The sequence below is a fragment of the Mus caroli genome, unplaced genomic scaffold (genome assembly GCF_978045245.1).
Source record: "Mus caroli unplaced genomic scaffold, Mus_caroli_1 scaffold_4, whole genome shotgun sequence".
NCBI lineage: Eukaryota > Metazoa > Chordata > Mammalia > Rodentia > Muridae > Mus > Mus caroli.
The window spans coordinates 154254079-154269120 of record NW_028227259.1 but is presented as its reverse complement, the minus strand read 5'-3'; the positions used below and the strand labels follow the sequence as shown (position 1 = coordinate 154269120).

Sequence of the window (15042 nt, the reverse complement as noted above, 5' to 3'; positions counted from 1 at the left end):
AGCCTTTGCCACAATGGCCTGTGGGCATGTCTGTGGGTGCATTTTCTCAATTGCTAATTGGTACAGAAGGGTCCACCCACTGTGGGAAGTACCAATCCTGGGCTTGTGGAACTGGGTTTTGTAAGAAAGCTGGCTGAGCAGGAGGCAGAGGCAGCAAGCCAGCAAGCAATGTTCTGTGTAGTCTTTGCTTCAATTCCTGCCTCCAGATGCACGCCTAGGCTTTTTCCCCCAATCACAGAGCATAACCTGTGTCCTAGTTTGGTTTCTGTTGCTCAGATAACTAAACATCATAACCAAAAGCAACTTGGAGAGAATAGGGCTTGTTTACAGTCCACCATCAGGCGCTCAAGGCTGGAACCTGGCAGCAGGAACTAATGCAGAGAGCTGCGGAAGAATGCCTCTTATTGGCTTGCTCTCCATAGATGCTTTCCTATGACCACCCAGGGCCTGCCTGGGGGTAGCACGGCAGACAAGGAGCTGGGTCCTCCCACATCAATCAGCATCAATCATTAGCGGAGAAAATACTCCCACAGATGTGCTCATGGGCCAATCTGATGGAGACACTTCCTCAATTCCCGTTTCCCTCTTTCCAGCTGACTCTAGCTTGGGTCTAGTTGACAAAAAAACTAGCACACCCCAATAAACCAAATAAACTGTTTCTTTCTTAAGTTACTATTAGTCAGAATGGTCTATCACAGCAATAGGAAAGCAAGCTAGGGCACTAGGGAAGGGAACTCCAAACCACACAGAGTAAACTGGTGTGACTATACACGCAGTGTTCCAAGTGACAAGCTCTAAAACTAACTGTCTAGGTTCTCACTTTCCTTTATGACATTAAAAAAAAAAAAAAAAAACAAACCCACACGCACATCTTCTAGCTGAGACGTTTTAGAGTTAGCGAAATAAGACTTAAAAAAGCAAGATGGGTTGTTGTTTCATGATAAGTGTTAGGAACACAGCGGAAGACTTGGTGTGGATGGTTGTAAGTTCATGGTATCTTTGCACGAGATGCTTTTGTGATATGTTTAGGAAACTGGAAAATGTCACTAATTCCACATAGTTTCCCAGATCACGGCCCTTTAAAGAAGTCTAGGGACCCTTAGTCCAAACATGTGTTTGGTTCACCTTCCATTCTGGGGCAAGAACGCAACAACCACCAAATGTCAGGTTCTACTTCCCCTGGCATTTGGCCCAGTAGTTTAGAAGCAAGAGATGGAGAATAACAGAGCTAAGCTGTCTCAGACACACAAACCTTACTGCTGTTGGAGAGGATGGAGTGAAACCATTGCACAGGAGGCTTTATTTGAAACTCCAAAGTATACACACAGACTCCGAGGCTGCACCCACTTAGGGTAATAGCAGCCAAATGCCAGGAATAGGGATTTATTTTCAGGTAGCAGGTCATAGCCCCAAACATATTTGTTTCCTTTTAAGCTTAGCACTGTGAAATCATCCTGAACCAAAGAGAGTTGAAAACCATACCAAGCAAACACACACACACACACACACACACACACACACACACACACACACACCATCGGGAAAAGAAAATCTGTAGCAATGGCTGTAAATTATAACAGAATTAATTTTCTTAGGGACAGCTTCAAAACTTACTGGGTTACAATTTCAATATGACTTTTAATGCTGTCCAGTCAAACAAGTTCTTCAGTCAAAGATCAAATGAGAAACAGGTGTGCTACCATGTCCATCAGTAGGCCACCAGGCCACCACAGCAATGAGGCATTTCCCAGTGTGAAGAAGGCTTGCTTCCCATCCCTAGAACATTGAATTCACTCCTTTTGGTTAGTACTAGGGAATTTGGGGGATTCCCGGATTAATATCTCTTTCCCCATCCCCGAAATTCATTTTAGTCTTTCCTTTAAAGTAGGCCGGCCTCTGTCAGGAATTCTCTGACAGTTGGGATGGAAGGACACGTGAGTCACCGTGAACACTGCAGGGAATGTGTTGTTGCCAATCAGCAAGGTGTGCTCCTGTGCAGAGCTAAAATAGCTCAGATGACACAGAGAGTAGATCACTCCCAAAGCACCAAGTGGGGGATGCGGGAGCTTGAAAGGTCCAGGGCTTCACAGACCTAAGCATCCAAACTCAGACCTATGGGATGGAGCACCGGGGAGACTTGGGGTTGCCTCTCCATACACAGGGCACACAGTGGCCTGGAGAGAAGAAATATTCTATGAATAAGTCTGATATGTCAGGCCACAAGATGACATACATTTCAAATCCCTATTGTATTACAGCAGGGCAATGCTCAAAAACCTTGGAGATGCCACAGAGCAGTGTCCCGGGAGTCAAGCGGACTCAGGTTCAAGCCCTACCTTAACCACTCACTTCCCGTGTGGTCTTTAAGAAATTATCTAAAATAAAGTCAAGTCAGCTTGATATGGTGACTTGTGCTTGTAATTCCAACCCTTGGGGGGGGGGAGGACACCACCCTTTCAAGGGCCACTGGAACTATGCGGGAAGTCAGACAACTCAGGAAAGGCAATAATGCTACTTTAGAGTGATAATAAACAAGTCTAAATCTCGCCTAGAGAGTTCCTGACGCATAGTCAACGCTGCACACGCAGGAAATTTTCTTAAATGAGTTTTTGTAAGACATAATATGGTGTGTATGTGTGTGTGTGTGTATGTGTAGGTAAATTACAAGGACCTGAACAATATGTCCCTGGATAAGGAGACTGTAAAGTTGTTTTACAGTATGAAGGTGTGAATATAGGGAGAGTCTAAATGTGAAAATCTATGTGTGATCAGGAAAGTATTAGAATTGGATAGAATTCAACATATTTGTTAAAATCTGCCAATTGCGAGATTAAGCAGTAGCTCAATGTTACTACTGCTACCAAGATATCTAATCGTAGACCTATTTCTACATTCTTGGCTAAGCCAAGGTTTTTTTTTTTTTTAAGTACTTTTTAAAAAAACAGATCTGTTTATTTTTATTTTATGCATATGGACGTTTTTGCCTACATACATATGTACCACGTACATGCAGTACTTGCGGAGGTCAGAAGAGGGTGTTGGATCTCCTGGAACGGGAGCTACAGATGTTTGTGAGCTCTGTGTGCTGAGAATCAAACCCAGGTCCTCTCCAAGAGCAGCCGGTAGTGCTTTTAACCACCAAGCCATCTCTCCATCTCTCTTAACCAGCATGGGGTTGAGTCTAATTGTAATAATTAGTCTATACTTCAGAAAGTCTTGTAAGTCGTGCTTGCTCATCCAATCCGTCTTACTTTGATAGCTGAAACTTTTGGCTATGTTCTGCATTCTTTTCCCCTTTCTCACTCTGAGAAGTGGGTCAAAACTTCACCAATCTCCCCCATTTCCCCGCTTCACAGCATCTGCCCCAGTATTAAAGGCAAGCCAATACGAACCACAAAGCAATAAGATATTAAACTCAATACACGTAGCTGGCCCGTTGTGCGCAGTGTATCTGAGATCTTTGGTTAGAAGGTAAGGTAGGCTTAAAATGTGAATAAAGCACATCTCTTGATGGACTGACTATTCTACAGTACACTACTAGTTAAACCAGGTTTATCCTGGGCACTGTGGCCAAGCAAAAGCCACCAAGTTGAGGTGTAGATACGACTGCAGAAAGCCTCCTTCCCCTGGGAGAGTCCCACAGAGCAATTTCCTCTTGCAGCGTTCCAAGAGCGCAGAGCTGCTCCTGTGGGAAAGTGCACGAGTCCGCTGCGCTCCAGTTCAGCACAAAGTGTAGGTGTGCAGGACAGTGTGCCACCGGTCCTTCTATGGCCTCGGGGACCAGGGATCCATCAAACTCTCCGCGCCTAACTTTGTCCCGGAACAAACCCCCTTTGAAAACACAGCGGGATTGGAGGAGCACGTAGCGTGGGGATGCCGTCAGCTGCTGCCGAGACGGTCCTCCTCCCCCACCTCTTCCCAGGAGGGAAGCGACCCGACGGCGCGGCCCCGCCCAGCCCCACCCACCGGTTCCACAAAGCCACTGCCCAGGCGCGCGGGTCTCCCGGGGCGAAGGAGGGGTGAGCAGAGCTGGTACCTTAGGAAGAGGGCGCGATGCCAGAGCCCGGAGACACCCGCAGCATCGCACCGCTGCCGCCAGCTGTTTCACCCAGGGCTGCTGAATTGCGCCCTCCCTGTTGCCCGCGCCGCGCCGCGCTGCGCTCCGCCGCTGTGCCCGCTCGGCTGCCCGGCGACCGCCACTGTCAAGTGCAGCCCCGCCCCCGGCGCCGGCCCCAGCCGCTCGCTCATTGGCTGCTGGAGTGTCTGGCTCCGCCCCTCGGGGCAGGCCCTCTCCAGGGGCGCGCTAGAGGGTGGGGACCCAAGCTGGGCGAGGCTTCCTGTGGGCACCCAGAGCTTCTGCTTTGCCAACCCAGAAATAGACAGCTCCAAAGAAAGGCAAGAGAGGAAGCGTCTTCTTCAGGGCGAGGGCCGTGGCTCGGCGGGACGGGTTCCCTAGGGTGGAATATTGAAATCATAGCTAGAGGGCTGGGGGTTGGGTGGTTTGTTGGCTTGCTTAAGAAAAGAAAAAAACTTGAAATTGCTCTTACACAGCTCAACTTCATCATATGGAGAAGCTAAACCAATTTCAACAACCTGCCTGTCCAAGGTCACCGAGCTGGTACGCAGCTGTTTGAGTTTTACACTTAGGCTCACGGAGAGATTGTTCTAATGTATTGTGTATGTACTGTCTAACAAGCACTTAATTGAAAGTCCGCAGCGATCAGGTAAATCAGAGGTTGCAGGGGGTGAGTGGAGCGGCACAGGACTGGGAGTGCTTGCTAGCGAATTGGCTTCATTGCAGGAGATATGAGCTCACTGCACTTTTTTCGGTGACGCTGGACACCTGACTCTTGACTATGTTATAAGCCCCTGGACTGTATATTTTTAAGTAGTGAACTTTATGATAGGTGAGTTATCTCTCATAAAAACAGTTATAAAGTGTACTGAGTAGATAGCGTTCAATAAAAACCATATGGGTCCATAGAGCGTGCATCTTGGTCCATCATGAGCAGAAATCGGGAACTGTTGGCATTCACCCAAGCATCAGTAACTCACGGCCATCTTCACCAACCTACCTCAACAGGGCAAAGATTCAAATGTGTCCCACTCTCCAGAGTGCCCAGTCCCGGGGGTGGGGGGTGTCCTTAATGAAAGGTGACAGTTACTGTAAAGAAGCTAAGTGCTAGAGAACCAAAGCCAAAGAAAGGCGTTGGGTCCCGTCATGACGGGCCTGGAATACCCTCATTGTTAAGCAGTGTCTGTAGCCAAGCATGAGGGCAACTGAGGGAACCCCAGCAGAACAGCCATTGGACAGAGCAGAGATGGCCCGGAGCTCAGCTCAATACAGGTAGCGTATGAAGGAGTACACTTGCCGTTCCTTCTCGGTTTCCCTAGCCCTGTACAGTATGTGATGTTGGTAATAGGCCTCATTTAAATCCATTTCATCACCTATTATCAGATCAAAGGAAGCACTTGCCAACCTGGGTTCCAAACCTCATGGAATATCGGCTTAGGATTCTGAATTGGAGCAGAGTGGACAGATCTCAAGGCCTTAACTTCTGAGTGCTGGGGCTGGAGGCCTGTGTCTCCTGACCACGTGTCCCTGTTCTCCAGTTTGTCATCCTATAGAGTCGTGAAGCTTCCTCAGATGTGTAATGCACTCGATCTGAGGAAGCATTCAGTGTAATGACCTGGGTTCAGTTCCCAGCACCTACGTGGCTACTCACAACCATCTGTGACTCCAGGTCCAGGGGATATGGCGCCCTCTTCTGGCCTCTTCAGGCATTGCATGCATGTGATTCACAGACATTCAGGCATGAAATAAGGTGCGCGCCCACATCAACTCCCTTTGCTTCCACATCTCCTTTCATCCCTCGTGAGAGTCTACCCACCCCCCTTTAAAAGCAGGCCCTGTGCCGTGTTTTGATAATCTCATTTGTCTCCCTCTGCTTGTCATTCCGTCCTGTTCTCTATCCTCTTTGGGGGTTAGGGTGAGCGGCCAGTTCAGTTTTATCATAAGACAGGAAGCCCATTTCTCCACACTGACAGACTACAGTGCTGACATGCATTAAGAAATTTAGAAACTAATTGGCCCATATCGCATGCCTGCTCCCGTGCTTTGGGACAACTGCAAAGACACGAGAGAATTACATCAACACTCTCTGTGCCTTAACAAGCTGTGGACTGAATACTAAGTCTAAATGCCTGAAATCTAATGGAGTCTTGGTCTAAGAAGTCACAATGTTAATGTGTTAGCCATAGATAATCTAAATATTTGAGAGAGAAAATTTTGATATATAAATGTGCGATCTTTGATCTCTGAGATTAAATTCCCACTTGATAATTTACTATCTTTAAAGACTTTTGAAATGCCTTGAAATTTGTTCTTGTTTACTTTCTTTTTCGGGGCATCATAGATATTAGGCAAGCACTCTACATTGAGCCACACCCCCAAACTACGTCTCAATACCTCTTCTTAGGCATACACACACACACACACACGAGAATTCCTTTCACAAGAATCTTACATCTAACACAACAGCTTTACAATGGTCTGTAGCTTAGTTTCTGTGCAAAAATCTGGGATTCCAAAAGAATGGAGGTGTATTAGTCTCCCCGGAGTCCAAAGCCCAGGAAAAACAAGGGGGAAGCTGCAGTAATTTCTCTTTCAGGAGCAGATGCTGTCTCACCCCAGGGAGTTATGGGTTGGAAGAAATGAGACAATAAAACTATACACGCTACTTTGAACTGTATCAGAGCCAGCCGCGTAGATCTGTAAATGAATACATAGTTTCATTCCTAGAACCAAGGGCAAACGAGAGCACTAACTACAGTTTTCTGTCTCATGGGAGGGAAATACTCTGAGCAAGAACACTGACCTAACTAAGGCCCACATGGTAGCCTGTGGGAACTAGAAAGCGTGCTGCTGGGTTGGCTCAGCTGGCTGTCAGCTGTCAGCTCTGCCCCACAGCCACGCTGTGCAGCCCTCTCCAGCAGCCTTGTCCCTCCCCGTCCTCCCCGCCCCCAATCCAAGGTCATAGCCCAGAGTTATGGGCACGAGCATCTGTTGCCCCTTGCTCTGCTCATGGGATTTGTGTCTGTAGATGAAAAGCCGAGAACGACAGGACCTACAGAGTAACTAAACCACTTGCTTCCCTCAGCCCTCTAGCTGGGCTTCCTTATCGTTCTAGGAAAACCAGTCCACCTTGCAGACAGGAATCACACCAAGACATAGGGGTGATCTGATGGAAAAGCATGTGCTCGGATGTGTAAACTTGAACCTATGAAGTTTTAAAATTAAAAATACCAGCAACAGCACACACTCTCTGTACACAGTGAGTGGTAGACGACTCTCTCCTAGCTGAAACAGGAACAAATGGTTCTGTCAGGGTCACTCGGAGAGCACCCTGATGTAGGGGCATACAGAGCTGACCAAGAAACATGGAGGAGTGCAAAAGGCTGAGAAACCGAGAAGAACGGTCCGTGCTGAATAAAGGGTACCAGAAAAGTCCCAGTGTGTAAAGATGCACACGGGCCTCAGGAAACAGCAGAGTCGAAGAGGGATTGTGCCTGAAACACACGCTTCTGTCAACCTAAACTGCTTATCTCTGCTTTTTAAATATTTCCAGATTTGCCCCTTGGGAAACTGGATACAGACTTAAGAGAGAACAGGCAGGGGCTTGAAATACCCCAGCAGTTACCATAGAGAAAAAGGAAAATTAACAATTTTCATATTATGTGGAGGGAAAGAAGCATAGTGTATAATTACTCAGACTCTCCAATAAAGAGCCTCTTCTGTGAACAAAAGGAAGAGATATCCCAAAGGCAGCTACTGTTGTGACATTTAACTGGGAATGCAGCCAAAAACATAGGCTAGGATCACAGCCCTTGCCTTTCTTGTGGAAAACTTTGGGGGCAACTAACTCACCCAAACGGATGGCTGTAGTTCTGACTACCTTAGATCAGTGGTTCTCAACCCGTGGGTCGCGACCCCCCACGGGGCGTTGTCTATCAGGTATTTACCTTATGATTCACAGCAGTAGCAAATGTACAGTTCTAAAATAGTAGTGAAATAGTTTTATGGTTGGGGGCACCATGTCACGAGGGACAGTATTAAAGGGTCGCAGCATTAGGAAGGTTGAGAACCACTAGACCAGAGGCTGAGAAAAGACACCCATAAATGTGTATTGATAAAGGTTAGCGCGATGCCATCTTTCAGATGAATGGTTTGAAGGTGTTTCTTGTTGTATCTAAATATCTCTCAAAAAAGAATTTTAGCTATCTTTTGTATCCGCTCCTTCTGCTTACTTACATGACTAATGCATGTCAGTTTTTGTCAAACTGACAAATATTTGGGAAGAAAGGATCACAACTGGGGAATCGCCTCCATCAGACTGGCCTGTGGATACCTGTGTGGTGTTTTCTTGGTTGCTGATCAAATATAGGAGGGCCCAGCCCACTGTGGGTGACGACCAATCCAACTCTGGGAAGGTGGACTGTACAAGAAAGGGAGCAGGGGGAGTTAAGGGGCTGACTCAGAGGTTAAGAGCACCGTTTGATCGTTCAGAAGACCCAAGTTTAATTCTCAGACGGTGCATGGGGGCTCACAATATCTGTAACTCCAACATCAAGGGATCTGATGCCCTCTTCTGGACTCCAGAGGTACTGCACATACGTGGCACACAGGCATACTTGCAGACACAACCACTAACACATCACCTAGAAATAAATAAAATCTCAAAAGTTTGTTTGGACATAAAAAATATATATATAAGTAAAGGTGGCTGAGAAAGCTAGGGAAAGCAAGCCAGTAAGCCACCTTCCCCCATGGTACCTGCTCCAGCTTTCCGGAAGATGGACTGTAATTGAATCGTGTAAGCCAAATAAACCCTTTCCTTCCCAAGTCGCTTTTGATCATGGTGTCTTTGACAGCAAGAAAAAGCCAACTAGACCAACCAGCTAAAATGATTTTTTTCTCTCTCTTAGTCTGAATGAATTCTATTTCACTGCGCTAGAAGTTCCTGGGAAGGAAACCACCGGCACATTAATCTCTGAGGCGCGGATGATCTCGGGAGATGGTCAAAGGATAAGATTAAAATCCATTTTTTCCAAAGGAAACTAAGGGTTGTTACTGTAACGCTGACCCTAGTGATGATCCAGGCCAGTCGCTCTGAGTCTACACACAAGTTTTTACACACATAGGGGTCTCCAGATTCAAGCAGAGATTGCAGAAAAGCAAGTGTCCCACCATTCCTCGGCCTTCCCCCAAGTAGGACCGGGACGGATCAGAAATATATCAGCGTAGTGGGGACGTGGTAGACATCGCTGATTGCTTCCTAACAAATATCCCCATCAACTTCTTTCCATTACAGGTTTTAGCTGAATGTCAAGTGGTTGAGGTGAGAACCTGCTCCCTAGACTCCACTGTGGCTAGGTGTGTCTATTATGCCCAGGCCTAGATTCTGGATGCTGGGAAATCTCAGGGTATGACTTTACTGGCTCCTTGTGTCTATTATGCCCAGGCCTAGATTCTGGATGCTGGGAAATCTCAGGGTATGACTTTACTGGCTCCTTGTTTCCGGGATGCCTTGTCACTTCTTCCTGACTTAGTGGAGGGACAAAAAAAAAAAAAAAAAAAAAAGGCAATGGAGGAGGGGGGAGGAGGACAGGAAGGAGGGGGGGAGGAGAGGGGGAGAGAGGGGGAGGGAGGGAGAGAGGGAGGTGAGGGAGGAGAGGGTGAGCTGAGGAAGCCACCCCCTCATGCTTTGTGGAAGCGGAAGCACACTGGTGAAAATGGTCTTGCTCCCTTAGGACGGGACTGATTCGTTCTAAGGGGCCTTTAGATTCCACCTCTCAATTCTGTGACACTAGGAATTCTCATTGTCAACATTTGAATATGTAAAGCCATCCTCCCCCTCCACCCCACTCCCCTACAGAAGGCCCGCCTTTGGGGGTGTATGTCTCTGTCCCCTACCTGTCTCCTCTGGTATGGGGTGAGATGAAATGCTCTCCTCTGCCCTACACTTCCACTGCCAAGACATTCTGATCAAATACGGGGAGCAGAAAAACCTGAAAGCAGAACCCCAAATAAATCCTCCCTCTGGTCAGTTGTTTCTGTCGGGGGAGGGGGGTTGCCCATGCAAGACACCTGCATTCCCTTTTAGCAGGCCCATCTCCTGCAGGCAGTCATACAGAGGCATGTGTTCCCCTCAACAGGTTGTTCCTTCATCTTCAGGGCTTGATGTATGGAAATGAGAATGAGCCAGAGTGGCTCTCAGCCATGAGTTGCAGTAGCAAACGCACATTACTGTTACTTCCTGTGCGTCGGCCCCTGGCATCTGATGCTCAATGCTCGCCCAGACTCAGGTTTAGATTCTAGGAAAAGCACTGCTGTATTCCATCGTTGGGAAGGATGTGCTAACTGCTCGCTCCTCTCTGTGTACTTAGTACCAGGTCTATCAACTCATGAAGGCTTGCGACGAGTTCACATTCTATTTCTGCCCTTGACTTCTGCCCTTTCGGCTTCACTTTCTTCTATGAATTACATGTAAATTGGTACACTGACTCTAACCCAGTATTTTCTTTCCTGGTCATATGGCTTATATAGTTAAGGCAAAATAAATATACCTATATCTCCCTTTATTTACCAGTCACAAAGATAGTTACTGTCCTAATTATTCCAGGAAGCCTACACAGGGTTACCACTTTCATTAACAGCGCCCTGTATCCTGAACCTAAAGGTAATGAAGAGTTCAGGGTTAGGAAGGCTCCTTCACAGTGAACGTACAACACGAAAGGCTTCCATGCCATCCTAATTTCTGACTACAATTTCCAAATCTTGGGAGTCCCCAAATGATCCTCATGATTTCCAGACAACTTGCTGGAAAGATCCACACAACTGAATGAAACCTGGTATACTGATGCTGACATCTTTTTTTGTTTGTTTTTGTTTTTCTGAGTCAGAGTTTCTCTGTGTAGCCCTGGCTGTCCTGGAACTCACTCTGTAGACCAGGCTGGCCTTGAACTCGGAAATCCACTTGTGTTTGCCTCCCAAGTGCTGGGGATTAAAGGCATGTGCCACCACTGCCCGGCTTGATGGCTACATCTTAAGGCAGTGGTGATCTAGCTAGCCCCTGCCTACTTTCCGGGAGCCCTGCTCCCAGGCATTGCTATTTCTGTTTCTGTGTTAAAATATACATTTTATTAGAACACAAACATTCCATTCACTACACAAACTTCAAAGACAGGAAACGCGATTATCAAGCCCCCCCCCCCAAGAAATCCGACTTGAAAATTTATATGCATGTATTCGTTTTCCTAGCCCTGAGTTTTACTCTCATTAAAATTCAAAAGGGATCAGTGACCCAAATTTTTAGAACCACTGTCACAAACCCTGGGCTCCTCCAGAAACAGCAAGAGTCTTGTTTCCCCTTTTGATATGTAAAAAAGATGTGGGTGGGGTGGGGACCGAATGTTTTCTGTTCTTGGTAAATATGAGAACGAAGGTGACTTCGAAAAGACTTGGGCTTTCTTTCCCCTTCTCTCTTTTTTGTTCGATTTTCATGGGAATTTGAACTTGAGAAACAACTCTGGATATGTTTGTGATGTGACTGTTGGGCCACTTACAGACATAGGAGTCTGATGGGAGCAAGGAGTGGTCGCAGAAATAGTACTTTGCCAAATGGAAATCTTGCATCAAGACAGGACAGATATGCCTGCCATGTTCCCATCTTTAGTCTCTCTAGTGGGTGCTGGAGAAAAGGCTCAGGGTTTAAGGGCATTTGTCACTTGCATCTCTCCCAGAGGACCCGAGTTAGGTCCCCAGCATCTTCAACAGGATGGTCACATCTATCTATAACTCCAGCTCCAAGGGAATCTGATGCCTCTGGTCTCTGTGGGTACTTACACAGACACACATACATGCACACACACACACACTCTCACACACACACACGGTGGGGAACATTTTCTTAAAGTCCCTAATAGCCATAAAGTTTTAGACTATCTAATATATTAACAATTTCTTTTAAAAGTTGTCATTCCAGGGATATAAAAGAGGTAGATGCCCCAATACAATTAACCCGATGGGTGACAGATTGACCCAGGACAGGTGTGCAACTGGTGAAGTAGTCCTGACTGCCTCTCATCTTGTTAGCCAGCTTTGAAGGTGCAGTTTTCATTACTATCTCTCACTCTCCAGCTCACACACAGAGACTGCTGGAAGACAGACCCGTGCTTTTCCACATTCTTGAAAGCAACCACAGCATTTTTAGGTCTAGGATGTTTTTGAAGCATCGAGCACTCACACCTCTCCTCACAAAGCAGAGCTTGGCTTTACGGAGCAGCAAGATGCATAGGAAATTAATCCCTAGGAACATTAGAAACAGGCCGGCCAACCTCTGGAATTCCGCTGATAATGAAAAATTACAGTTGTATTTATTGACCAACATGCCTACTGACCACTGCAGAGAGACACATGTGGGCGGTGGGTAGCCCTTTCTATGCATGTCTACATACTGTGGGAAGCTCTAGCACCTTGATTATCAACACGCAATCAGGCTAGGCTAAATCCAGTCTCTTTGAAGACAGAACCACGTACTGCTCCTTATATGCTCAGAGAGAGAATTTCCAACCTGGTTAGGCTTTAGGAGTTGGAACTGTATAGAGTCCAGGTCTTTACAAATATCACTGGGCAGAATTGTTTCTGGCTTTTCTCTTGCACACAGCCCCTCTTTGCCACCCAGTGGTCTAGGAATGGTCTTTGGTTAGCTTTATGAGCCTCAAAGGTTACTCCAAGGAAGTAGCGCCTATGATTGAGTTGACCTTCATCTATAGGATCTTATGTATTTCTTGAGATATCATCAATTTCCCCCCTTTATGGACTCTGTAGTTCTATTTCTGTGGTTCTATTTTCAAAACATTCTCAAACCTCCAGCCTCATCTTTCCCCTCCACTGCCCAATCACAGGCTCTAGCCTTTATTGACTAGTTAAAATGGGGAGAAGGTTCACATTAGATCATCTGAGTACTGGTGGACTGAGCAACCACTCTTGAGGAAGCAGAGTTAAGGCCAGAATACAAACAGCACTAGGCCAACCCACAACACATTGTAATGCTAAGGTCAAAAATCTCCTGTCTCAAGTTTGCAGGAACAATTCTTACCATTTGTTCTCTGCCTTGACAATAGAAGCTGGTCCCGGTGGCTGAGCAGGAGAGAGAATAAATAGGTCAGGACTTCTACCAGCCAGGGGAGGAGGAGATTCAGATCAGCCTTGAGGAGGAGAGGATACAAGAAGGCACCATGGGAAGATACATCGGAAGCCCAAAGAGCCAGATTAATAATAATATGCAAGCATCATGGGATCATGGGTGGGAAGCAGCCAGATTAGCACAGGGTGTTAAGATAGATCATTTAACTGCCCAGATACTGCAGAGCAGCTTGAAATAAACCTTGGTTTCTCTGTGTGGTTATTGGGGACTAGTGAAGGTAAACAAATACAGTGGGTGGATTAATCTACTGATTACACTTATATTAAAATAATTAATTTTATACCCCACCTTCTACTTGCAGATCACGATGTGAGCTCATAGCTTCTGCTTCAGCGCCATGCCCGCCTGCCTGCTGCCATGTGCCCCACCATGATGGTCATGGACTCTAACCCCCCGGGGAATGTAAGCCCCCATTAAATGTTTACTTTTATAAACTCTCTTGGTCATCGTGTTTTATCATAGCAAAACTAGGCCATGCAGTTTCTGATTTGAGGTCGTGGCTTAAAAACCCTCTTAGCCTGGTCTACAAAGTGAGTTCCAGGAGAGCCAGGGCTATACAGAGAAACCCTGTCTCGAAAAACAAAAACAAAACAAAACAAAAAAACCCAACCTCTTAGCCACACGATAATTTTAAATGTGAAATGCACAAGAACATGCTGAAAATATACCCAAATTACCAGTTTTCAGTGTGTTACAGAATCAACTAATGAATTTTGATGAATTAGAAGATGTTGCTGAATGAGTTGTTAGAATAAATAAAGGGACAAAGGGCCAGGGATATGGCTCAGTGGTGGACCACATGTCTAGCACGCATGGGGACCTAGGATCAATTTCCAGCACTACCATAAAGAAATAAATAGAGGGCTGGAGAGATGGCTCAGCGGTAAAGAGCACCGACTGCTCTTCCAGAGGTCCAGAGTTCAAATCCCAGCAACCACATGGTGGATTACAATCAATTGTCTGTAATGGGATCCAATGCTCTTTTCTGGTGTGTTTGAAGACAGCTACAGTGTGCTCATATAAATAAAATAAATAAATCTTAAAAAAAAAAGTCCCAGTATCTTCTCTTGGGGAAAAAAAGACAATTTAGGTTCAACCATAGTTCAGAGAAAAGGTGATCATGTATTAGACGGTGTCCTGATTGTCATGGGACACATTAGCATAGTAATGAGGTCAGTTATAATCTAGCATAGTAACGAGGTCAAATATAATCAATTTATACATCAGAGCGTGACGTTAAAATCTCAGAACAACATTCCATTTCCAATAAGGGAGTTCTAATTCCTCTAAAAATAAGGAAGCAAAAATTGAAATATTGCACACGTCATCTAAAACAACAGTCATCCACTTAAGGGCTGTGACCCCTTCAGGGGGTTGAATGCCGCTTTCACAGAGCTCACAGATCAGTTATTCTGCATATTAGATACTTACATTATGATCATAGAAGTAGCAAAATTACAGCTGTACAGTAGCAATGAAGAAATTTTATGGCTGGGGAGTCACACAACAGGAGGAACTGTATTAAAGGGTCTCACGGCAGCATCAAGAAGGTTGAGAGCCACTGATATAAATGATATAAATGTGCTCCTTCAGTATTCTAAGAATCCAAGGAGGATCTGGGTGAAGTGGTACATACCTTTAATCCTAGTATTCAGGAGTCAGAGTAATCAGCTGTTTGTGAGTTCAAGGCCAGCCTGGTCTATAGAGAGAGGCCCTGTCTCAAAAAATTATTTTTCAGGAGACTTTGAAAGTATATTTTTATTTGTTATAGTTT

The 15042-nt window shown here is 45.9% G+C and overlaps 1 protein-coding gene across 1 annotated transcript in view; it reads right to left on the bottom strand.

The window, feature by feature from the left end:
* Positions 1 to 4175, bottom strand: part of Fry (FRY microtubule binding protein) — a 382592-nt gene extending 378417 nt beyond the window's left edge. The window contains exon 1 of the mRNA XM_085837475.1: positions 4037 to 4175. The gene's annotated coding sequence lies outside the window, so the exon portion shown is untranslated. The remainder of the gene's footprint in view (positions 1 to 4036) is intronic.
* Between the last annotated feature and the right edge of the window lie 10867 nt (positions 4176 to 15042).